The sequence below is a fragment of the Mesoplodon mirus genome (assembly GCF_964341445.2).
Source record: "Mesoplodon mirus genome assembly, chromosome: 17".
Classification (NCBI taxonomy): Eukaryota; Metazoa; Chordata; class Mammalia; order Artiodactyla; family Ziphiidae; genus Mesoplodon; species Mesoplodon mirus.
Window position 1 is genome coordinate 45,067,383 of NC_138993.1, and position 27,723 is coordinate 45,095,105.

Genomic DNA, 27,723 nt, shown 5'->3' on the forward strand with positions numbered 1-27,723 from the left:
TACCAGAGACCTCTCAGCCCCACATAAAACCAATCAGCCAGAGCTCTCCCAGAGATCTCCATTTCAGAGCTAAGGCCCAGTTCTACCCAACGACCAGCAAGCTCCAGTGCTAGAAGTCCCATGCAAAACAACTAGCAAGACAGAAACACAAACCCAGCCAATAGCAGAGAGGATAACTAAAAACATACTAAATTCACAGACATCCCAAAACACACCACTGGATTTGGAGCAGCCCACGAGGAAGACAATATCCAGCCCCACCCACCAGAACAAAGACACTAATCACCTCTACCAAGAAGCCTACAAAAGCCACTGAACTAACCTTACTCACTGGGGCAGACACCAAAAACAGCAGGAACTATGAAAATGCAGCCTGCAAAGGGAGATCCCAAATGCAGTAGTTAAGCAAAATGAGAAGACAAAGAAATATGCAGCAGATGAAGTAGAAAGGTAAAAACCCACCAGACAAAACAAACGAAGAGGAAATTGGCAGTCAACCTGAAAAAGATTTTCAGAGTAATGATAGTAAAGATGATCCAAAATCTTGGAAATAGAATGGAGAAACTACAAGAAAGGTTTAACAAGGACCTAGAAGAACTAAAGAGCAAAGAAAAAATGATGAACAACATAATAAATGAAACAAAATTTCTCTAGAAGGAATCAATAGCAGAATAACTGAGGCAGAAGAACGGATAAGTGGCCTGGAAGATAAAATATTGGAAATAAGTACTGCAGAGTGGAATTAAGAAAAAATAATGAAAAGAATTGAGGACAGTCTCAGAGACTTCTGGGACAACAAAATCCATTCGAATTATAGGAGTCCAAGAAGAAGAGAAAAAGAAAGGGTCTGAGAAAATATTTGAAGAGATTATAGTTGAAAACTTCCCTAATATGAGAAAGGAAATAGTCAATAAAGTCCAAGAAGTGCAGGGAGTCCCATACAGAAAAAATCCAAGAGGACACATACCAAGACACATAGTAATCAAACTATCAAGAATTAAATACAAAGAAAAATATTAAAAACAGCAAGGGAAAAGAAACAAATAACATAAAAGGGAATCCCCATAAGCTTAACAGCTGACGGCTCAGCAGAAACTCGGCAAGCCAGAAGGGAGTGGCAGGATATACTTAAAGCAGTGAAAGGGGAAAACCTACAACCAGGATTACTCTACCATGCAAGAATCTCATTCAGACTTGACAGAGAAATTAAAACATTTACAGACAAGTAAGAGCTAAGAAAATTCAGCACCACAAAAACAGCTTTACACCAAATGCTAAAGGAACTTTTTTAGGCAGGAAACACAAGAAAAGGAAAAGACCTACAATAACAAACCCAAAACAATTAAGAAAATGGTAATAGGAACATACATATTGATAATTATTTTAAATGTAAATGGATTAAATGCACCAACCAAAAGACATAGATTGGCTGAATGGATACAAAAGCAAGACTTATATATATCTTGTCAATAAGATACCCACTTCAGACCTAGGGACACATACAGACTGAAAGTGAGGGGATGGAAAAAGCTATTCCATGCAAATGGAAATCAAAAGAAAGATGGATTAGCAATTCTCATATCAGACAAAATTGACTTTAAAATAAAGACTATTACAAGAGACAAAGAAGGACACTACATGATGATCAAGTTATCAATCCAAGAAGAATATATAACAATTGTAAAAATTTATGTACCCAACCAAGGAGCACCTCAAAACATAAGCCAAGTGCTAAGAGCCATAAAGAGGAAAATGACAGTAACACAATACTAGTAGGGAACTTTAACACCTCACTTCCACTAAAGGACAGAACATCCCAAATGAATAAGGAAATACAAGCTTTAAATGTCACATTAGACAAGATGGACTTAATTAATACTTATAGGACTTTCCTTCCAAAAACAACAGAATAAACTTTCTTCTCAACTGTGCATGGATATTCTCCATGATAGATCATATCTTGGGTCACAAATCAAGCCTTAGTAAATTTAAGAAAATTGAAATTGTATCAAATATTATTTTCGACCACAAAGCTATGAGGCTAGATATCAGTACAGGAAAAAAATACTTAGAAAATACAAACACATAGAGACTAAACTATACGCTACTAAATAACCAAGAGATCACTAAAGAAATCAAAGAGGAAATCAAAACATACCTAGAGACAAATGACAAGGAAAACACGACAATCCAAAACCTATGGGATGCAGCAAAAGCAGTTCTAAGAGGGAAGTTTATAGCAATACAATCCTACCTCAAGAAACAAGAAACATCTCAGATAAGCAACTAACCATATATCTAAAGCAATTAGAGAAAGAAGAACAAAAAAAATCCAAAGTTAGCCGAAGGAAAGAAATCATAAAGATTATATCAGAAATAATTGAAAAAGAAACAAAAGAAACAATAGCAAAGATCAGTAAAACTAAAAGCTGGTTCTTTGAGAAGATAAACAAAATTGGTAAACCATTAACCAGACTCATCAAGAAAAAAAGGAGATGACTCAAATCAATAGAATTAGAAATGAAAAAGGAGAGGTAACAACTGACACTGCAGAAATACAAAGGATCATGCGAGATTACTACAAGCAACTGTATGCCAATAAAATGGACAACCTGGAAGAATGGACAAATACTCAGAAAAGTACAACCTTCCAAGACTGAACCAGGAAGAAATAGGAAATATAAACAGACCAATCACAAATACTGAAATTGAAACTGTGATTGAAATCTTCAAACAAACAAAAGCCCAGGGCCAGATGGCTTCAGAGGTGAATTCTATCAAACATTTAGAGAAGAGCTAACACTGATCCTTCTCAAACTCTTCCAAAATATAGCAAATGGAGAAACACACCCAAACTCATTCTATGAGGCCAGCATAAGCCTGATACAAAAACCAGACAAAGATATCAAAAAAATAAAACTACAACCCAATATTGGTGATGAAAATACATGCAAAAATCATCAACAAAATACTAGCAAATAGAATCCAAGAGCACATTAAAAGGGTCATACACCATGATCAAGTGGGGTTTATCTCAGAAATGCAAGGATTCTTCAAAATATGCAAATCAATCAATGTGATACACCATATTAACAAATGGAATGATAAAAATCATATGATCATCTCAATAGATGCAGAAAAAGCTTTGGACAAAATTCAACACCCATTTATAATAAAAAACTCTCTAGAAAGTAGTCATAGAGGAAACCGACCTCATCATAATGAAAGCCATCTATGACAAACCCACAGCCAACATTGTTCTCAATTTTGAAAAACTGAAAGCATTTCCACTAAGATCAGGAACAAGACAAGGTTGCCCACTCTCACAACTATTATTCAACATAGTTTTGGAAGTTTTAGTTACAGCAATCATAGAAGAAAAAGAAATAAAAGTAATCCAAATCAGAAAAGAAGAAGTAAAACTGTCACTGTTTGCAGAAGACATGCTACTGTACATAGAGAATCCTAAAAATCCTACCAGAAAACTACTAGAACTAATCAATGAATTGTGTAAAGCAGCAGTTTACAAAATTAGTGTACAGAAAACTCTTGCATTCCTATACACTAATGATGAAAATTGTGAAAGATAAATTAAGAAAACACTCCCATTTACCATTGCAACAAAAAGAATAAAATACCTAGGAATAAACCTACCTAAGGAGAAAAAGACGTGTATGCAGAAAACTATAAGACACTGATGAAAGAAATTAAAGATGACACAAACAGATGGAAAGATATACCATGTTCTTGGTTGGAAGAATTAACCTTGTGAAAATGACTATATTACCCAAAGCAATCTACAGATTCAGTGCAATCCCTGTGAAACTACCAATTACATTTTTCACAGAACTAGAACAAAAAAATTCACAATTTGTATGGAAACACAAAAGGCCCCGAATAGTGAAAACAATCTTGAGAAAGAAAAACAGAGCTGAAGGAATCAGGATCCCTGACTTCAGACTATACTGCAAATCTACAGTAATCTATACAGTATGGTACTGCCACAAGAACAGAAATATAGATCAATAGAACAGGATAGAAAGCCCAGAGATAAACCCATGCACATATGGTCACCTTATGTTTGATAAAGGAGGCAAGAGTATCCAATGGAGAAAAGACAACCTCTTCAGTAAGTGGTGCTGGGAAAACTGAACAGCTGCATGTTAAATAATGAAATTAGAACACTCCTAACACCATACAAAAAAAAAAGAAACTCAAAATGAATTAAAGACCTAAATGTAAGGCCAGATGCTATAAAACTCTTCAAGGAAAACATAGGCAGAACATTCTATGACATAAATCACAGCAAGATCTTTTTGACTGACCTCCTAGAGAAATGGAAATAAAACCAAATTGGACCTAACAAAACTTAAAAGCTTTTGCACAGCAAAGGAAACCAGAAACAAGATGAAAAGTCCACCGTCAGAATGGGAGAAAATATTTGCAAATGTAGAATCTGATAAAGGATTAATCTCTGAAATATACAAGCAGCTCATGCAGCTCAATATCAAAAAGCAAACAACCTAATCCAAAAGTGGGCAGAAGACCTAAATAGACATTTCTCCAAAGAAGATGTACAGATTGCCAGCAAACACGTGAAAGGATTCTCAACATCACTAATCATTAGAGAAATGCAAATCAAAACTACAGTGAGGTATCACCCATACATTTCAAAATGGACATCATCAAAAAATCTACAAACAATAAATGCTGGAGAAGGTGTAGAGAAAAGGGAACACTCTTGCACAGTTGTTGGGAATGTAACTTGATACAGCCACTATGGAGAACAGTATGGATGTTCCTTAAAAAAACTTAAAATAGAGCTACCATATGATCCAGCAAACCCACTACTGGACATATACCCTGAGAAAACCACAATTCAAAAAGAGTCATGTACCACAATGTTCATTGCCGCACTATTTACAATAGCCAGTACATGGAAACAGCCTAAGTGTCCATCAACAGATGAATGGATAAAGAAGATGTGGCCAATATTTACAATGGAATAATACTCAGCCATATAAAGAAACGAAACTGAGTTATTTGTAGTGAGGTGGATGGACCTAGAGTCTGTCACACAGAATGAAGTAAGTCAGAAAGAGAAAAAGAAATTCTGTATGCTAACACATATATATGGAAAAAAAATTGATTCTGATAAAACTAGGGGCAGGACAGGAATAATGATGCAGAAGTAGAGAATGGACTTGAGGTCATGGGGTGGGAGAAGGGTTAGCTGAGGTGAAGTGAGAGAGTAACATTGACATATATACACTACGAAATGTTAAATAGATAGCTAGTGGGAAGCAGCTGCATGGCACAGGGAGGTCAGCTTGGTGTTTTTTGGGCACCTGGAGGGGTGGGATAGGGGGAGTGGGAGGGAGACACAAGAGGGAGGGGATATGGGTATATATGTATACATGTGGCTGATTCACTTTGTTGTATGGTGGAAACTATCACAAAATTGTAAGGCAATTATACTCCAATAAAGATGTTAAAAAAATACCATATCATTTCTGTGTTTGTATCTTCTCATGATGTTAGAGCATTTCTTCATTTCCTTGCTTTATTTTTACCATTTGAGTGTATGGGCCCTGAAACCAGAATAACTGGAAGCAGACCACAGCTCTGCCATTGAATGTATGTGTGACCCTTGTCAAGTTATGCAGCATGTCTGTGCCTCAGTTTCCTTATATATAGACTCTGAATAATAAGCTCATGGATGTGTTTTGTAAACTTTCTGTAATATTTTTTGGGAAGGATCTAGGACATTCAGTGTTCAGTATTTATTATTATCATTACTATCTTCAATACTGCTGCTAACAAAGAAGATGCTAAAAGTGATGCTGTCCTCAAAATCTTACTTTTCACCCAAATGCAAAATAAATAGATTTGATAAATAATTTGATAAATTCTTGTCTACAGAACAAAGGACTTACATGTTTACATACAGCTATTGCCCGTATATTTGGGGTATCATTCAAAACTCCATAATAAAGGAGAATATCTTGAAATTATATCAAGTGCTATAAAATTCCAGTCTAAGAATTTTCTCTCATGAAAGAGACTCCATGTGTCATAATGTCTCCTAATTTCTTCAAGTGACAACATGCCAGAAAAAAATCAATAAGAATGTTTTCAATACATTTAATTAAAACTTAATCTGAGAATTTCTAGTACTTTTATGGGCAGATTGTTATATCTACATATGAAGTATAGTGAGCCTACAGAAAAATACTCTAGATTCATAGTCATAGTTCTTGAATTTTTGAGCCTTTAAACAAGCAAATTATTTAATTCCATCAATGTAAATTATCATAGGTGATGATCATAATAATCTCCAAATTAATCTTTAGGAATATATAGCACAATTGCCCAGGGATTTATTTAGGAAATAAGCAAAGGGTTATACACTCAGTTGCTTTGAAAGGTAAATATAACTTTGGAAACTAAGGTGAGGCATGTGCTTAACTCTATATTATACTTGACCATTGAAACACCTGAGATATTTCAGATACACAGAATAGGGAGAAGCCCACTGTTCATCCCTTAGGTAAGGTAAAATCTTTCCAAGGTATCATTCTTGAAAATATAGTTGACATATGATTTTTTACAAATAAATTATCTTATGAAAAAAGTACTATTTTCTCAAATCCAAATTTAGACATGTAGACATTGTGCTTTGTTTTATTCTTAGAAGAAACCCAAATGGCCATGCTGTAGCTGGGAATATAGTACCATAAACAGGACATGCTGATAATCTTTGTATGTGACATGTTTACAACCACTGACTTGCATACTAATGTTTGTTTCTAAATTTAATTAGAATGACTGGCATATAATATAAAGTCATAAAGATAGGAACTCCTGAATATTGTTTCCATCTAACCTCTTAGTAAATCTGCCCTCTATGTTTTAAATTGTCATTGTGTAAATATAGTCAAGATACAATTTTATCTTAGTATAAAATATAAATGACCCTGACTTTTAACAAATGACAACCATTATGTGAAATTTGCAGAATTAACAAAACTACTTATTAGATAGAAGATGAGGTGGTCTTTTTACAGAGTTGAGCTGTTAACTGTGTGTTAATAAGATAATATTAATGCTAATTTTGGAGCATTTCAAGAAGAAAGAGTTAGCAATCACCTTTTCATTTTAAAAACAATAGTAGTGTTACTTGGTCTTGGAATATGATAATTTTTGAATGCCAGAGGATGAGTCATTCTTAATTTAACATTTTAATCATTTCAAGGTGATTTGCTTTTACTGTGAGAAACCCTGTGTTGGCACTTTCCCCACATGTTTCCTAGGCATAATCTCATATTAGTTGCAATTTTCTCTGCAACATAAGACTTAATTATGCTAAAGAAAAAATGCTTCTTTTTAAATAAAAGGTGCAAAATACCACAGGTATCCAGTTTGAGCTAATACTCAGATTGGAAACTCATTACCCCTAAAAATGTCAGTTCTGATGAAGCATTTTAAAAGATTGCAAGAATCAAATTCAAAATGTCTTTACTAAGCTGTTTTATGGTAGCATGTACCATTGGAAATGTGATGAGTCTTCATGTAAAAATGCTGATTTGAATTAAATTTAGAATGTATGTCATCCTCAATTAGCCTTTCCTTCATCAAAATGATCTCACAAACACGGAGAATGAATCTTTATTTCCTCCTTTGCACATGGGAGGTCATTTGTCAGATTTAATATACTTCTACCTATGTCTTCCTACATGCTTGGAGTTCAAGATGGATGACCATAGACTTTCAGAAAAAGTTTCTAGCTTAAAACTTAAATTTAATTTTAATATAATGCCAAAACCATTCATATTGAGGCTAAAATTAAAATAACATTTACTAAAATAACATTGATTTATTTCCATTTGAGAGGATAAAACAACTTTTTAATCCATGTGCCCCTCCTATAAGGGCAAGTTCATATACTAGTAATTATTGAGATAATCCAAGGCAAGAAACATTATATAGTAATTTTTTTCTTGAATCATTCAGATACTTTTATGACCTAGATTTGAATTAATATTACTGTCTGTGATATTATAGAAATCCAATCACTTGTTTTATGGTTGTTTGTTTAAAATCAATTAACCTAAGGAATTTTATAAATTAATGTCCCAATAGTTGGACAATTACAGTGACCTTATAATATAGATATCAATTTAGAGATAATGAAGCCCATGAAAAATGCAATTTTCTTAGACTGTTGGTAGAAGATTCATACACTGAATGGTTTCCAAAGGAACCCCCAATACATGATTATGACTGTCCTTTATAGAAAGTAATATCCATTGATTAACAGGCTATTTGCAGAGCCCATTCTTGTGATTATAACTAAGAACTTTACTTCTGCTGTGGAACATTTGTACCTTGGCAAACAGTTAAAAATAGCTATGCTGTTTGGCTTGAAGGGGAAAACATTACTTCCTTTTGCAAGGCCTCATCAGTGTCTTGGTTTTTATGCTTAATAGGATTTCAAGGTTAGAATGTAGAACAGCATAATAGGAAAACCTTGTTCCCCACTTTGACAATAAAAATGGTGGCTGCAAAATTTGATTTTATACAATAGCTTCTATTCATCTCTTATATAAGTAGTTACAAGATAATCCTACATACTGCATATTTATGAAACTTTCAGTTCTCTAACACCAGTAAAAATTTGTAAGAAATTTTAGCATGTTACAACACAATACTTTGAAAAGTTCAATGGAAGATTCAAAGGAAATAAAAATAAAATACTTTGTTTTCTCTATGGGGATAACAAAAGGGTATATAGAACAGTATATATATAAAGTTTTATCATTGTTTTTAGAAAATATGCTTTATAAGTATGATGGTTAGAACAATTATTTCTCAATAGGCATTTTGATTGGATTAGGATTATAATGTTCAGAGTAATTCCTTTTCTAATTTCAAGTGAAATAGAAAAGAATCCCAAAGTCTCTGCTCTAACAAGTAATGTATTAAAATCTATTAAACTCCAGTTGCATTTTAAGCTTCTGTTTGAAATTAATGAAAATATAAATATTGTGTTATAATTTATATTTCATAGTAATAATATTAATATATATTAATGTTAACATAATTTACAGAGAGTGCAATTGTAGTAATTCCATGTTTAACTATTAAACTACTTTATAGGGGTTTTTTTTTTGTTTTGTTAATCTTATCAGTTACTAATTTTATACTGTAACCAATTTAGATACTCACATGCATCAGCTTAATATATAAAAGTTAATTAGGGAAAATCTTTAGTAGAATATGAACATCACATTTTGGAAAACAAAAGGTGGCCTGTGGTGAATGTTGCAATAGAGGATTAAGGTAAAATTTGAAGATAAATTATCTTGGTGTCATTGTTTCTTGGATTTGAAAAAAAATGTATTTGAGTATAACATGTAATACAAAAATGGCATTGTATTTTCTTATATTATTTCAAACATAATACTTTCTTTTGAATTATATCACATATAATAGAAAGGAAGACTTTCTATATAGTAGATAATTATATACTTAAGTGTGACATATTCCATTAGACTTCTTAAATAAAAATTTCTGGGTTCTAGAGTTTGAAATAAATTCAAGTACTTTCCTTTCAATATAAATATGAGAGGATCCCATCAAATAGCTCATAATCCACAACCTCACCATCAGGAGAAATCAATATTGCCTTAATATTAGAAAGTGTTCTTAGATAAATACAAAGGAAGATCATGAAGATACTTGGTAGAGGGAACTCTTTGAAAGATGAAATGAAAAAAATGATAAATAAAATGTGTTAATTATAGCTTTTTAATTCCTTATGATTATTATGGTAACAGGGACTGTCTCAGTCTTGTCCAATCCCACACCCATTTTTTAGAGTCTCTGCTTTCATGGAATTCATGAAAGGAGGCAGATGACACATAAAATAATCAGTAAGTGAGATAACTTCAATAGTAGGAAGTGCTACTGTGAAAATAAAACCTTATAAGAAGGTAGAGGATGGGTGTCGATGGTAGGCAGAGAAGGCCTATGTGGAAGTTACCATTAAGCCAAGGCTGAAAGTGGTCAAAAACGAACCCAGATAAAAATTGCTGACTGGCAACCCCGGCACAGGGCCCTGGGATAGAGAGGTCCTGAGAGCAAGGAGGTGGATATGGGAGAGGCACAGAGGGAAGGCCAGTGTGGCCAGAAGAGAACAGGAGAAAGAAGGTGAGGTAAGAGGCAAGCAGGGCTCAAACAGCAGTGACGATAACAGTAACAGCTCTTCTAACTTGCACAGAACATTTGATAAGTGCCAGCCTTGATTTTCATGTTTAACATGCTGATTTTGTTGGGCTTTATCTCTAAGGTAACACTTTTAGTTTATATTCAAATTGAGATGGGAAAAAGCAATGTCTTTACGGGATATCCTTTAAAGTTAACTCTTATGAGGTAAATTGTGCTACAAAGCAGAGGAAATAGAGGAAAACATGGTTTGAGGGAGTTTTTCTTTTGTTAAGGATGATTTATTTTAAGGTACATTTAAATGAAAATAGGTGAAAAAAAGGAAAAAAAAAAGCCTAGTGAAGGAAAGGCATAACTCAGTTTCTTTACTATTAAAATGGAGAAAATAAAAATCATGGTTGTGAAAATTGAGTAAAATTTGTGCATGTGTATGTGTATTGCCTGGATATAGTAAATAATCAGTAGCTATGAAGATGATGATGACAATGAGGATGATGATGATAAAGAAGGAGGAGAAGGAATATCTGAGGAGGAAAAAGGAAGAAATTACCATCACAAATCCTTGGATAAAAGCGAGAGTACAATTTATTGTCACTATACATTTTGGTCTGAAGAGAAGGGAAGGCAAATATGAGTAAAAATATAATGAATTTGATTAATTTGAACATGTAAAGATGAGCTAGTGCTCACTTACTTGTATCTGTTTTTATGAAAGCATAGTTTTCAGATTCAAAGACCCTATTGAATGAGGGAACAAGGTGATTGAGATGTGAACAAAGGAGATTGCTGAACTATCATCTCACAATGTGGGGAATGGAAACAAGGGAGATTGGAAATGTTGAGCACTTTTGTCTCATTATTATTAAGGTATTTAAGGCTTAGGCCTCTCTTTAGTAAAAGTAACTCATTAGGTGTAATTGACTTAAGTTATGTCAAGTGGCTGCAAAGATACTTAAAAGAATCCTGTGTGACTTAGAGAGTGGACTTGAGGACACAGGAAGGGGGAAGGGTAAGTTGGGACGAAGTGAGGGAGTGGCATGGACTTATATATACTACCAAAAGTAAAAGAGATAGCTAGTGGGAAGACGCCACATAGCACAGGGAGATCAGTTTGGTGCTTTGTGACCACATAGAGGGGTGGGATAGGGAGGGTAGGAGGGAGATGCAAGAAGGGGTAGATATGGGGATATATGTATATGTATAGCTGATTCACTTTGTTATAAAGCAGAAACAAACACACCATTGTAAAGCAATTATACTCCAATAGAGATGCTGAAAATAAATAAAGAGGAAAAGAAAAAAGAATCCTGTGTGTTAGGGTTCCAGAAAGAGTAAACATAGACAATCAACCAAAACAAACAAACAAACAAACAGAAACCAAAAAAAACCAAACAAACAAAAACAGATAATTAAAAAGACAAATTGGGCCTCCCTGGTGGCGCAGTGGTTGAGAGTCCGCCTGCCGATGCAGGGGATACGGGTTCGTGCCCCGGTCCGGGAAGATCCCACATGCCACGGAGCGGCTGGGCCCGTGAGCCATGGCCGCTGGGCCTGCGCATCCGGAGCCTGTGCTCCGCAACGGGAGAGGCCACAACAGTGAGAGGCCCGCATACCGCAAAAAAAAAAAAATAAAAATAAAAATAAATAAATAAATAAAAAGACAAATTGTGAAAATTAGTCAAATAATCTAAAAATTCTTTCAGGATTATGTTCCTCAAAATATTTGCTTTATATTGGTATCTCACTTCCTGTTCCACATTTATAGCATCAAAGTATAAGCGTCTATTTTATAACCTTAATAAAATGCATTTTGTTAGATAGAAGAAAAACATCTCCATTGATTGTATGCCTCTTAGGTCTCAGAAATCAAAATCTAGATAGAACATGCCTCTGACTTCATTAATAATAAAAGAACAAAAACTGAAAAAGTCAAGTGATATGATTACTGCATAGTCATATTATCTTCAACTAAAGTGCAAATACAAAATGTTTGGTTTTGCTGTAAGTTTCTAAGTCTCCTGACTTAAAAATATAATCATATATGAAATGAATATCATCAGAGCTTCTAGCAAAAGAGGGACAGGAGCTTAAACTATATGATATACAATTAAGAACTTGTCCTTTTCAAAAACCTGCCATAAAAACAAAACAAACAAAAAAATGAATCACATAATGTAAAACAGAATGTAGTTACTTCTGACTGATCTAGGAAAAAAAGCAGATTAAACTATACAGAAAGTACAACATTTCTAAAATAGTCTTGATTCCCTCAAATCTGATTTGCAGTTTGGCAATATATGATAATATATGAATTACTGAAAGTAAATGCAGAGGTCTGAGCCATTGAAAATTAGGCTCTTGATGATAACTTTTAGAAACTATGAATGTGATATATTTATCAAATATCTTGCTAAAGACTTTCATTGTAGTCAATATACTAAAATAAAATATAATAACAGTTTAGAGAAATGACAATTAAGAATAAAAAATGAGAGACTACCACCAATAGCTTTCTTTTAAGATTTGTTTGGATAAAACAACAAAATAACTTGAAAATCATAGTTTCCTCCTGCCTGCCAGGTATCTTTTTGGTCACTGCTACTTCACTAACATATCTTCTTTTTCTTACCTTCTACTGCGTTTAGATTTCTCTAAACGAGAGTACTAGAGCTAGATTTGAAGACGGTGGTAAAGCTGAGGCCGTCTTTCTGTAGCTATTTGTTCTGAAAAAGGACATCATGTAGTGGTGGGTGAAGAGTGGTCAGACTGTTCCAATTATGAGTAACAGACTCTTAATGAAAAAAGCAGTTGTGTCAAGAATGGATTTAGCAGCATTGTAACATCAGTGCTGGTGGTAACAGAAGCAACTGCCTGGAGTATATGACATAGATGAAGAAAATGAGAATCAACTTAAAAGGATAGCCAGTGTGTATTCAACAAAATTTGCTAAATAAAAACCATGTAGAGAAAACTCTGCCAAGTGATTTATATTTATAATCCTTGATACACATAATGATCCTCTTTTGCAGTTATTATTGCCATCATTTTACTGATTTGGAAACTGAGACAAAGAATGATTAAGTAATGTCTCCAAAAGTCACCAAGTTAGTAAGTGGCATATGTATAATTCACCCTCATGTCTGTCTAATTCCAAAGGATACATTTTTTACCAATAAGATACACAGATTTCAGGGGACACCCAATTATGGAGGTTGAGGAGGAGAGGAAGATGGTGAGCAAGGGAAGAATTGATGTGTATAGTGAAAATGCCTGAATGTCTTAGACTTATTCCACTCAAATTCTTGTCCAATGCTTTCTACCTTTGCCATTTAGGTAACTTAACTATTAATTCGGCTTCCACATCTGAAGAAAGTGAACAGTTATTTCTGTAGAATTATTGTAAGAGTTAAACAAAATCACATACATGTATTTCCTAGATCCGAGGAAGAACACATGTTGGTTCCTTTTCCATCTCCCCACTGCTCAAGAGCAAATATTAGCAAATTGCTATGTCATTTTTAAGAGTATAGGATATATATTGCTGGCAAGTCAATGTACACAATGTTAAACATATCTGTTTAGTAAACTTATATTGGGATGCTTCTTTGTTATCTTTTCATAATCACCTCAACACTTGTTAGCTTAACAAAACAATGTTGCAAACTTGTGTAAGTCTTCTGATTGCCAAAATAAATAGAGTGGTAGTGGAGGGGATAAAAGGAAAATAATTTTAATTTATCAAACCCAAAGCAAGAACAACAAAAAAAAATCCCAAAAACAAAAAACAAAATACCAATGATATTAATTTCAATGCAGATGAATTAGTGTAGCTTACTACTATTATAAATGAACACCAAATGATATTTGGCTTTAATAATGAATAAATGTAGACACTGAAATTAATAAAGTTAAAAACAAATATATTGTCTTCACTCTAATTTCTAATGAAAATTTATAGATTATAATTTAAAAAAAAAGTCGTTTTACCTGCAGGAGGGTTGAGTGGGGGTAGGAAGTAGATTTACACATCAGACTAATATGAGTAGTTGTTTCAAGTTATGTACTGCTGGGTGCTTTGTCTTGTTTTTCATCAGATCATAAACATGGTTATGAAAATTAGCTTTACCTTTCCACTTCCATATCTGCCTAAACATTAACCAAAGCCACTTTAGTTTTAGGTTATAGAGGATTTTTCAGTATAAAACAGCTAAAAATTCCAGCTTTGGAATCCAATAAATCTGGATTTTATTCCTGGCTCCAACACTGATTAGTTTCATGACATTGGGAAACTAATTTAAACTCTATGATTCTCAGATTCTTCTCTGTAAATGGAGATGATAGCTCTGCCTCCCAATATGCCATAGATTAACTGAGGTCATATGTATACATCACTTAATATTAATATATTTATAAAGTATAACAATATTAAGGTTCAAATTTTTGCAATGCTCTAAAAAATTTATTTTATTATGTCCTCTTCTACTGATTCTCTAGAGGAGGATTTATTAGAGTTTATAGAGGAAAGAGTTACTTTTATTTCTTAGATTTCCAAAATTGGAGGATAATGGAATAGCTATGGGGAAGTTCAGTGTTGATTTCTCTTACTCTTCTTAACATGATTAAGAGGGTGATAATATATGGTTAGGTGAAATCCTGGTGGCTTCTGCCCAGGGAGTAACATTGAAGGGAACTTTCTGATCATATGTTTGACAACCTTTGCTCTGGTGAGTTTTTTTTTTTTTTCTTTGCGGTACGCAGGCCTCTCACTGCTGTGGCCTCTCCCATTGTGGAGCACAGGGTCCAGACGCTCAGGCTCAGTGGCCATGGCTCATGGGCCCAGCCGCTCTGTGGCATGTGGGATCCTCCCGGACCGGGGCATGAACCCGTGTCCCCCTGCACCAGCAGGTGGACTCCCAACCACTGTGCCACCAGGGAAGCCCAGCTCTGGTGAGTTTTTAAAATGATAAATAAACAGAATTGTAATACCAGATATAGAATATTTATTTTTACTAGAGACATCCATTGTTCACAATCTAACTTATTACAATAATACAAAATCTAGTACAATTTAGGTTATCCAAATCTTACTGCTAAGCAGTTATCAATACTTTCCCTTATTTCATGGCAATAATCACTTACATTCAATTAACATTTATTTTGATACTCACATTTGCCATTAAGACATTTTTGTGACCCACCTAAATGCATTACACAACTTAAAAATGACCCTTATTTTCACATAAAAAAGTTAATGTTAAGCCATTTAAAGATATTCAGTAAGTTTTATCTTTCCCTTCTAGTGTTGTCAATTTATTTTTATGTTTTTTAATGATATAGTTTAAATCTTGATTTTCCAATGCTATGGCATCCGAAATACCTATTGGTTAGATCACTGATAAATACTGATTAGCTGGACAGCAGTCCTTGCTAAAGCAGTCAGTGTCAATCATAGTTGAAATTAACATTAAGAAATCTAGGGTTCCTTACTTATTTTGCAAGTCTTCATAAGAACAACTCTTTTGTCATCACTGATACACAGAGAGAAGAAAGGCGAGAGAAAGAGGAAGTAAGAGTAAAAGAGGAAGAAGTGAATGAAAAATGAAGAAAAATATAGATACCTACAGCCAACTCCCAGTTCTCCAGAGGAGACAGAATACAGCTTGCAGTCAATATATATTCATGAGTTACCTGGTTGGTGAATTTGGAGGGCACAGGCAGATACATTCAGTTCCACTCTTGCCTGTCCCATTTTTTTTTTTTTTTAGAGCTACCCGACAGAGAACTGGTAGCATCCTCTTTTGAACTGTGCCCCTGAGTGGGGAAGCCTAATGGAGGGCTTCCTCTCGCTGGCCTGAAATGCTGAGTACTTCAAAAATTATCACTGTTTCCTGCCCAAACTTGGGCAGGAAAACTCAACAGTAGATTTCTAGAGCAGGGTTATTTTCTACAGGATTAATATATTTTCATTGAAAATAGAACTGATGGCTTAAAGAGAGCACCTGCTTGAGATGTAGAAGAATTGTTTCTTAGTCCATTCTCTTCTAAAGTAAGTGTGTGCTCTTAAATATTTCACCTAATCTCTCTGGACCTCACTTTTTTCAACTACACATTGAATTTACTAGATTCATTCTATATAATTCAATAGACCTCTCAAATGACACAATTAATTTTAAATGTTACATATGTACTCATTTGATACATTTCAAAATAGGTGAATAAATAATATGGAATCTCACTATACTATTAATAAAGAAGTATTCCAGCATACGAGAATGCAAAAATATATAAATTCTGTAATAATCAATTTTTCTATGATTGAGACTGCATGTAAGTGGTGAATTCTATATTGCATACAAGAATGCAAGAATATATAAATGCTATAATAATCAATTTTTCTATAATTGAGACTGCATGTAAGTGGTGAATCCTATATTAACATTTCAACAGAATGTATTTAACTAGCTCCTTTAAGATACTTTCTACTTTCAAAAATCCAGATAATATAAATAAACTATTGAGCTAAGTAAATAAGAAAAAGAAAAAAGAAAAAAGCCCCAAAAGATGGAATTTCTCTCTGGCCTAAATTTAGCTTGAATCTATGTATTACTGAATGTCTTGGGTTTATGTATTACTGTCCACAGTGTACCCTACTTTGTGACAGTGACGTATAAATTGTAACTAAGAAATGATCCTTAAGAGGAAAATCTATTGTATCCAGGATGCATTTTATGTAGTCAGTCTAAATGAGGAGGCAGTTGATTATCATGTCAAAAGCAGAGAAGTAGGTATACCACTTCTGATTACCAACAGGTAGAACCGCTATGATAGCCTCAGAGAAAAAAATCTTTGTTTGAATAGAGTGAATGAGGTAAATATTTAACTTTTATAAGGTAACACTTTTTCTACATAACTTCCACGGAAAGTAAAATTGTGTAAAATTAAGACATATGTGATTGACTTAAGAGTTAATAGACTTAAGATTCACCAGCAGAGTTAATATTCAAATGGCTACATTGTCTCCAAGGCAATATCAAAAAGGAAGAGGAGATTTTATTGATCTGGGAAATGGCACCAGGTTATGCTTATTGTATATAATAAAGACTATTGATTTTGTTAAGCAGAAAAGTGGCACTTTAAAATACCCATTTTAGATCAACTGCAACTGAATGGTCCTTTCTGCCAGATTAGAATTTTTCAGAATTATTTTTCTTGGAGCAAAATGTATAATTTGTCAGGAACATCCTTTATATCAACGGAATGGGAGTTCATTGCTATAATGAAGGTTTTCCTCTAACATCTAAATTGAAATTGCAATCTATTAAACTAAGTTTAAATTGTAGACAATGTTCTCACTGTAATAATAGGACATTATACTAAAAAATAATGTCTTTAGCTTACACCACCTAAGGAGTTTGAAGGGGAAGAGATTTCTTCCTAAACAAATATGGATATGTTCAAAAGTTGATGATGATACTTGAACAGAAAGCCAATACACATTATTTCGGTAAATTGTAATTATTTCAGTGAGTAATAAACCCCAAGCTGTAGGTTTAGAAGTTACTGAAAACCACCACCGAATCACTGTTTATTGATGTTTTATAATGTGCTGATGGATGTGACTGAGCTTACTACCATTTTTATACAATATTCTGAAATAACAGTAATATTTTTTGTGTAGTTCTATAAACTACTTAGTGTAAGATACTCAATATGGTCACTAGAATGTAAATATTTTGCTTTTATTTATTTGTTTTATAATTCACTGATTTATTATAAGTTGTTAGTAGCTAGATTAGCAACTCAGTTTCACTTAATTCACCAAATATGTGGTTATCTCTGAAAATGATCTCAAATTCTGCCAGGGGACACAGTTACACTACACTGTGCAGACGCACTGACAATGTGGCTGAGATCTAGCTAATAGAATGTGAGAAAATATGCCAATTTCTGTGCTGGGCCACCAAATATTTCCCTAGGTACTTACCCCTGTTCCCTTTTCAGTTGGCTGCAATGAAGATGTCCAAGGTAAAAGTGAAAGACAAATGTTGAAGATGGCATAATATTACCTTCCTAAATTCCTGATTGATGACATGAAGGAGAACTTCCCTGCCCTGTTATCTTTTCTGCTCATTCAGAACAATTATAACAGCAAGGAATAAACTGATTATGTTTGAGCTCTTTAGATTTGACCTATTATTTGTAAGAATAGCTAGCACTATCTTTACTAATACAGAATGTTCCACCTTAAATAGGATATTGCTATAAAAACAATCCAAAATTATGAATGTTGACGTGTCTTATGCCTTGAAAGTCAGGCAGCAGCTAACAAGGAAACAGATATAGTAGACTGGAAAGCTTGAGTGGTTTGCTATACTCTTGCAAAATATTTGCCAAAATTGATGCTATCAACAATTTGAAAGAAAGATAAGTGCTTGCCATGTCTGTGGCTCTAGAGGAATGTGTTGGAAAAAGCCAGAATGGTACTATGCATTGTTTATACTTTATACTTTCTTCAACATATTACAAGAAGAAATGGCTAAAAAGGGAACAAAAATCTTCATTCACCTCTTCAGCTTGGGCACCCAACTAGACTTATTCCTCAGCCACACCTGCAGTTAGGTATAGACATATGACTGACTTCTACCTTGAAGAATATGCACAGAAGTGATGTGTACCACTTCGAGGCCTGGCTCATAAAACATCCCTGGCATACTCTCCTATAGTCTTTTTTTCTGTCTGATAGCCTGACCATTGGTAGATCACCATTAAGTTTTAGAAGTCACAGTTAGAGATGAAAGAATATCTCTTATCCTGGGTTTCTGCATAGTTTTGTGGAAAAGAGCCTCTCTTCTGACCTCTAACTCTATCTGCCCAGGATGTTCCATGAGCAAAAGGAACTTCTAATGTTTATAAACAATAAAGACTTATGAACCAGGATTTTTAAGCACTCAGCATTAATCTAGTACCCACGTTCCTTGTTTTTCCTGTTTTGAAAAATACTATAAAAATATGATAGAAAAGAAATTTTTTAAATAAAAATAATAGGACTCAAGTCTAACACCTTTATCTGGTGATTAACCTTCTACTTCAATTAAGAAAGAAGCTATAAAGAAAAACTGATACAAGTACTGAAGCAGTCTTAAAATGCCAAATATTTTTGTCTTTATATATACCTGCAATTCGGAATTTGGGGGAAATGCTGAAATAAATAAGAAATGTGATGTATGGAAAGATGTGCAATTTGACTTCCTTTAGATTTGAATCTCATTTTTTTAACCTCTATAACACATTGAGTAGAATTTCTTCCCCAAATTTTAAATTAAAAAATTTTCTATTAGTTTGTTATTTCTCATTTTTTGTTGTTATATAATACCTTTTGCAATTTTATGGAAATTCCACCTAGGAATCTATTTTATTGCATTTATAGGAAGTTACAAATATTATTGCTTGCTAAAATGCATTTCTTATTCTCAGTCCAGTTTGAATAGATTAGTTCCATGATTATGCCAGCTAAGCTAGTTATGTCCTCCTGAACTTCGATGGCAATTTGTAATATCACTTTATACTTTCTGCTGTATATCATAGTTATTTGTATAGATCTCTTTATTAATATTATAGAAACTCTGAATGTTTTCACTCTTTGTTCATCCTTTATCTTCAAACCTCTACAATATATTAAAATTATAAATTTTGCTTTACTCAATAAAATAATATATGCTAATGAACACATTTATTCCTTTATGAGGTCTCTTTCAGGTCCCTCTACCAGGGAGCTAAAACTTTGAGAATATCATTGCAGAACAATCACAAAGGATAAGTTCTGTGTAATGATTGGTTGCACCACAGCTATTAACATGGCTTACCTTGGCCTGAGTTTTCTATCTAATGTAAAGTTTGCATGTCTGTTATACTTATTGTTCCCATTTCCTAGGTTTGGCAGCCACCAGCTCCCTGTGGTCTGTCCGGTCTAAATTCCCACTTGGTTAAATGCAATATGCAAAATGGAAGTATATTTCAATTTACTAAGCATAAGGGCCATTTATAACAACACAAAACTGTTTAAAATAATATTTGTGTATGTAAAGAATTAGCAAAAAATAATTTAATATGTTTATTTTCCCTGCATCTAACAAATCTGATATTCCTTTGATTTTAGATGTAATAAGTTCAGTTCTCAAGGAGTTAATAGCTTTAAAAACAAACAAACAAACAAAAACCCATGAGTCTTTTCAGAAAAGAACCATAAACCTAAACAAGATAAATAGAATTAGCCCTTGTTTTTTCTAAGAGGATGCATTTAGAGTCAGATAGGCGGGATGTACAAAAGGAAAATAACTTTTCTGAGGAATGGGACTGTATGAAAATCTGTCTCTGAGGATCACATGGTATGTATAGGGCTATCACAAACCTAATTTATGTCTGTAATATGTAATATATGTAAATTTACATTATATATATTATGAGTTAAGCATATATTTCTACACTAATGTCTTTCATAATTATCAGTAGAAACTGTAAGCATATATTCATTATGATTCTCAGAGAAATAAAAATGAATAAATATATTTGCCTTTTTATAGCTCAATATTTGACAATTATAAGGCAATAGCTATGCTTTTCTTTCTAAAATCCTTTTCTAAAGTTAAGAAATAATGGTTAATGGGTCTCTTTTTTTAAATAAAGCTGGTGAGGGAAGTATATAAAGGAAAGGAGGAAGGAGAGGAAACTGGGGGTTATGAAGAGGCATTCATCACTCTGGCACCAATGTTAGTAGATGAAAACAGTTGATCCCTTTCTAGGTTACAGGAGAAAGAACATATTGTGCAATATGTCCTGGGCTGAATATATTGTTGGCATTCAACCAATTAATAATAACAAGAATGAAAACATCTCTGTCTGCGATAAGAATAAGGCTTCCAATATTAGTCACAGTCTGCTTGGCTTTATGCTGGCTTAGATAAATGTAGTAAAGACAAGGAAAACATCCCACTCCACACTTTTTGGCTAATTTAATATCTTTGCTAAGTGCTTAGGTAGTACGGCAACAGACACAAAGAAAAATACATGAATTGATTGCACTGATAGATAAATAGAGTCCATTTTAGCACAAAAAAAACCCTTATAATTATATGTGAATACCTGGTTTCTTGCCATCCATCACACGTGCAAGTTTAGAAAGTATTTTTGTAATGAATTAGAAATAAGTAATATTTCATAATGCTCACGATGTATTATACATATCCTGCCATAAATGGCTTTGTCTGTACTGACAATTATAAGATTCAGAAATGGTTCAACTCTTTTCAAAGACATTTCCACATATCTCTCTGCCAAAAAGTTTTGAAAACTTAGCATTTTTAAAACACTTGACTCATCCAAATTTTACAAATATTTCATAAAACTTTCCTGCAGCAACTACTGAAGTCCTACACAAGTTGTTAGCAAATAGAAATCCAATGATAGTTATTTATTCCATCAGTTTAGGAGATACAGACCACACTTAAATGTTTTATGCCTCTATTTTAGCTAGATAATACCAATGAAAATAAGCTAATATGGCAAAGTATGCATTTTAAATAGAATTTTGTTTAATGAAAAAAGCAACCATATGTATTTTAGTTTATACTCAGACCTTATCACTGAGCCAAGAGCAGAATCAAATAATTACACATTGTGGTTCCTGATTTTATAAGAAATAAAACAAAAACAAGGAGAGAGAGAAGAGAGGAGAGAGGAAGGAGTGAGAGAAAGCCTAAATAAGGGAGGGAAGGTAGACAGAGAGTGGAGAGGGAGACTAAGAATGTGCTGAGATGTTTGATTAATTCTACCCTGATTTGATCAGCATGAGAGGCATCGATCAGGTACACCAAGTGCACCAGAGTCAAATGATGAATGGAATAAATAAGGAACAAACCTATAGTCTAAAGCAAGATTGATATTTTATTATTATTCTGGAGCAGGGAGTGAATACCTTTAAAATTGTGAAATAAAAAGAGTAATCTTGATAATATATAAAGTTAGGGAACAGGACTAAATGTTTTCTCTATGTCTGGCTGTAGCCTCTCAAGTTTGTCCTACAGAATAAGGGAAAGTAAAGAGCCATTTTACCACAAATGTTTGTGTTTATTTCTTAAATATTCCCACCCAAGTTCCAAAGTAAATGAAGCCAAATGGCAGTGACTGTGATGTTGAAAAACAAGAAAACAGCAGATTATAACTAAGAAAATTTGTTTAGTACAAGTAAGACAACTTGCTTGCTACCTTTTCCCTTAAACTTCTAGCTACCATTGGAGCAATGAGGTAGGATTCATGAAGTCCTATTTTTAATATGTTCATTTCTTATGAGGAATAGATAAGGACAATTTGCTTATTTTTATTCAATTTCACAAGGATTTGGAGAAATATTTGAAAGATTAGTTGAAAAAAATTTTTATTTATAAATTTGTCTTCATCTTTAGGAAGTAATTACTAAAATGACACAAAATAATTAATGAAGCTGGTGCATAAAATTACTGATGAATCTAAATTGCCTTGTATCCTTATAACTCCTTGTGTCAGGTAAACATTTGACAATAAAAATGAATAAAGTACATTTGGACAATTAGAAAATAATGAAAAACATTAGAGAATGACATTCGATAAAGGCAAATAAAGGAATATTGTCCTTGAAAAAATAAGCATTTATAGATCAGCTGTCCCTGCTGTGATATATCATAGGTTATTAAGAAAATTGTGCACCAGTGTATTGAATCACTTGCAATTAGTTTTGGGGCAAAAGGAAAATGGACTATACCTAATTAATGATGACAATGAAAGATGTTGCTTCAATGGAAGATCTTTATAAATTATAAATGAGATAAAACATATAAAACTAAGAAAATAACTTTACATTTATCATAGATGTTTAAGCCCAGCAAGGAAGCAATTATAGAAAGACTACTATTGAAAGAAAAAATACATTGAACAAAGAGAAAAAATGTATAACAGAATGAGCTATGAAGAACATGTGAAAGCAGTGCATCATGGAGTTGCACAAGCATAGTGTCAATGACCAGATGTGCTTTACCCGTGGCCTTTAGAGTAACACAGAGCTGAGTTTAGAATCCCACTTGTTATTTAATAGAAGCAGGAAAGTCTGAAAACATATTGGTTTAAACAATGCATACATATTAAAAGGGGAACATGAGAGATAGTCTAATAACCATCTATCTTAATTATGGTTAATTAATTATAACTGTTATAACCATTTAAAATACTATTTAAAATTGTAAAACTTAAATAAGAAAGGCTAGAGAAGGTATTTTATGTAAATGTAATTAAAAATATTTAAAATTTGTCTTATTTATGCCCATACATTAAAGGTATTTCTTACAATAAAATTAAGATGTATTTTTAATTATTTTTCTTGATACTAAAAAAATCTTCTGATTCAATGGATAACAGTCTTCTTTTAATCCTTTCCATGCACAAAAGTTGGTCTTTTTCAAATGATTATTATTTTTCCTTTGTAATATCTACATGCTGATTTCAAAATTGTATTTGTTTATTTGTTTTAGGTCATAAGTTTTAGAAATAATATTTAAAAAGGTCTTTATGAAAAATTTACAAAGGAATGGCAAAAAGCAACAGTACATTATATCTATTTTGTTTTGTTTGTTATAACATACTGCATTAATCAAGGCTTCATTCGGATAAATTGAAACTGGTTCAATTTCCCCTTGTCATAGGGAAGAATATAAATGTCACACAATTGTATAATTGATTTTGTGATTCAAAAGGGGCTCTTTGGTAGAGATAATCTATCAAGGCTGATGAAATTGGTAAATGAATATTTCCATGGAATTTGGAGATTTTTCTCCTTGAAATATTGAATTTACAAATGTTCAATGGTAAAATGATCAAAGATTGTTCTCACAAAATATGTTCCTCAAAGCTTTCCTCATATTTACAATTTTTAATTCAATTCAATTCTTCAACTTTATCTTAATATTTGGTTTTCTTTCATTTTTTAAAAAATGAACCATGACGGAAGGACATTGATATGGATATATTAAATAAAGAGAACATTGCTAATAAATTAGTTAAGCTTCACTATTAATCCTTCAAAACCTATACAGATTGCCCATTTGGGTTGTAGCTTACACATTCTTGAGAAAAAGAATACTTGCTGTCAGGAAATTGAAATAATAACATTACTGAAATTTATTTATGTGTCACATGCCTTATTACAATAATATATTAATCAAGAGCTCTCATATACATGAAATTTCTTCTGGTTTATCACTCTCATTTTGTTTGTATAGCCATATATAGTTTCACTGTGTCTATAATAATAATATTGGGAAAATAATAACCTTCCAGGCATCAGCTGGAGTCTCTTGTGATGTCACATTCACTCTGACATTTATACTGACTTCATTTATGACAGACTGAAGGTGATGAACAGGTCCGAGCAAGAGGTCACCTTGTGTCAAGACTGTTATACAATCTGTCAAATGCAGTGACTGTGAGTCTGCTAATGAGAAATTAACTAGACAGAATGTTGTTATTTGACTGTTTTCATTCACTCCAAACCTGTTAAACAATGCTAATCAGGTGTTTATTAAGTGAAACCATTATGCCAAACTTGCTGCAAAACTCACCATATGTCAGAGAGGTTGTAACATATTATTCATCCATTTTAGAGTTAGATTAATAAGAGTCATTCACTGAACTTTTCTTTTCTTAGCCTTTGGCTACGCCTTGGAATCAAGGTTATACTTTTATTTCAATTTTTCTTTAAATGGACACACTTAATTCCACAAAACTCTTTTTTTTCGGGGCTAGACTGTGTCTCTTGGTGAAAAGTTCTGTTCATTTACTATTACATTGAAAACTAACTTTTTTCATAAGGAGAGTAAAAGAAAGAAAATGTCATTTTAAGCAAAAGTGATCAAACTAATAAAATTTTTGAAAATGGAATAAGATAATAAAATTATTATTATATAGAATGACACATTTTAGGCTCATAGCAGACACTTCAGTTTTTTTGGGTCTTCACTTTACAAATGAGTTAGAAATAAGGAGGCAGTTGCAAATAATTCCTGAATTGGGTACAACTGTACTTGAAGATGTATAAGGACTACTTCTAATCTAATATTTTATGAGCTAGCAGCTCCTTTACATAAAGTACATTAATTATGAGCACCCTTGTAAATGAATACAAAATGGATAAAATATTTCCTACCCTAACTTGATAGTATCTTCCTGTTTTCTAAGACCAGTGTTAATATTTACCTATTCCATATGAACCTGCTAGATCTTATTGCACATGAACCTTCTAGTTATTTATATACTCTCTGAATTTTACCATTATATTTTCATTTTATGAGAATGAAAATAGTCTTTAAGTCAGAAGATCTGAGTTTACATGTAGAAGCATCAACCTACCAGTCATATGACCTTGAACAAGCCATGTTATCTATCAATTGTCAAATTTTAATCAAAATATTTTCTCTGCATGATTTTTGAGTGAAACAAAGTAAATTGATATATAATGCAAATTTTAATTTAAAAGCATTTTAAAGTTAAAGCTAAAATAAAGGTTCATATTAGTATTTAACATAAATGTTTTAAATGTGTGTGAAAGCATTTTATAATCACTTATGCTTGAACAATATCATTTTAAAAACTGACATTATGATCATACTCCTCCTCTTTGTCACTATCCTCTGCATCTCACACATTCTATGTGCTTAGGTATTTCTATCCAACTAGATCTTAAGCTAAAATAAAAACTACATGTTCAGCACCTTTAAAAAATTGTCTATAAAAATCACCTGAAGTAATAATGTATTATTTACAGAAGGAAATAAATAATATTTTATTGGTTGTATACATATAGAGGATATTTAGTGTCCAATTTTGCAGCCTCAGCTGCATTTTTTCAGGCCATTGATACCTCCTGAAGAAAATCCACAATTTCTAGGAAATTTGCAAAGACTCTTTCAATTTCAAAATTAGAATTAGATGTTCTTTCTGTGGATTCCCATAACATTGTACTTCTTTTATCAAGCACTTTGAATATCTCACTAAATATAAGTTCTGTGAGAAGTAAGGACTCTTTATATACGTTTAGCCTCGAACAAGAGCTGGAACATAGTATGAGTTCAATATAAATATTCTTCAATTTGCTGACTTAAAGAGTGGTTGATGCCCAATTTTTATAGCTGTTGGAAAAAAATCTTTAAACAGTTTAGACTGAGAAAAAAACAAAAAACAAGTTAAAAATGTGGACAAAGGTTTCCTTTTAGTTCGGCTTTTATGTGTCCTTTTGCCTGATAATGATGGATGGAGATTGTCCCTATTCATGCTTCCATGCTCTCCAATAAGTTGGACACTGAAGCAAATCATGGATTATGTAAATAATCATAAACATGTAAGAACAGCCTCAAAATAATTTAAATTTTAGAATGGATATTTTTAGAGAGCCATGGAGTTCCAAAGGCAAATTAAATATGAAGGTTTATGTAGCCTAGCTTCCAAACTGTGTTACAGTTATTCATTCTATAGAAGCTGCTACAAACGAATGCTCATTTTCTATTTGAATATTTCTAGTACCAAGATACTCATTCCTTTGAACTTAATTGTATCTCAAATAATTTTATTCATAAGTTTCGTTTCTGCTATCTGACACAAACTAAGGATTTTAATTGCTCTCCATGAGAGCACTTCCATACTTGATCACAGCACTGTCAACTTGTTTTCTTAAAACTTTAGCTTTTTCACTCTACAACATTGTACATTTGTAGACCCTTTCAATATCATCACTGTATATATCTGAAGCAAGAGTCCTATTTCTTTCCTATCATTAACCTTGTTATATTTAAGGATATAATTACTGTTGACCTTAGAATCATAATATTTCTGCTTCTACTAGCTTAAGATTATTTTATGAAGTTTATGGTATTCTTTTGAATTCATGTAAATTCTTTGCTCTCTCTTCCATCTTTAGAATATATCTTTTCAAAAATCTAATCTTATTACATGGGAGAGCACTCCAAAATTTGTCTTCATTATGTGTTAGCTCCTTTGCTTAAAAAAATCTCATTTATTCCTCAGCCTTAACCTTCAAAGAAGGTAATGTTTCCTCAGATGAGCACTATTTGAGGTAGTTGATGAATCTTAGAAGTCATGTTATATCTAAACAAACACATCAACCAAGCAACAAACCAAAAAATAATAACTAAAAATACAAACCCCAAACAATAGTGATCTTCAATATGACTTCCCTCAACAAGGGAGCAGTGTAGAATCTGAAAAACTTTGAGAGGGAGAAGAAAGAAGTTCTCCTAGCTTATTTTCATTATAAGACATTTGCATGAAAAATGTTTATTCTTGGATGTTCTGCTTTGCTTGGTTTATGTGGCTTTTGCTAAATGGATATAGTTGAATTATTTGGGCTAATACATCTATAAGGGAAAGCTATTGTACCATTACTCTTCACTGCATTTTATA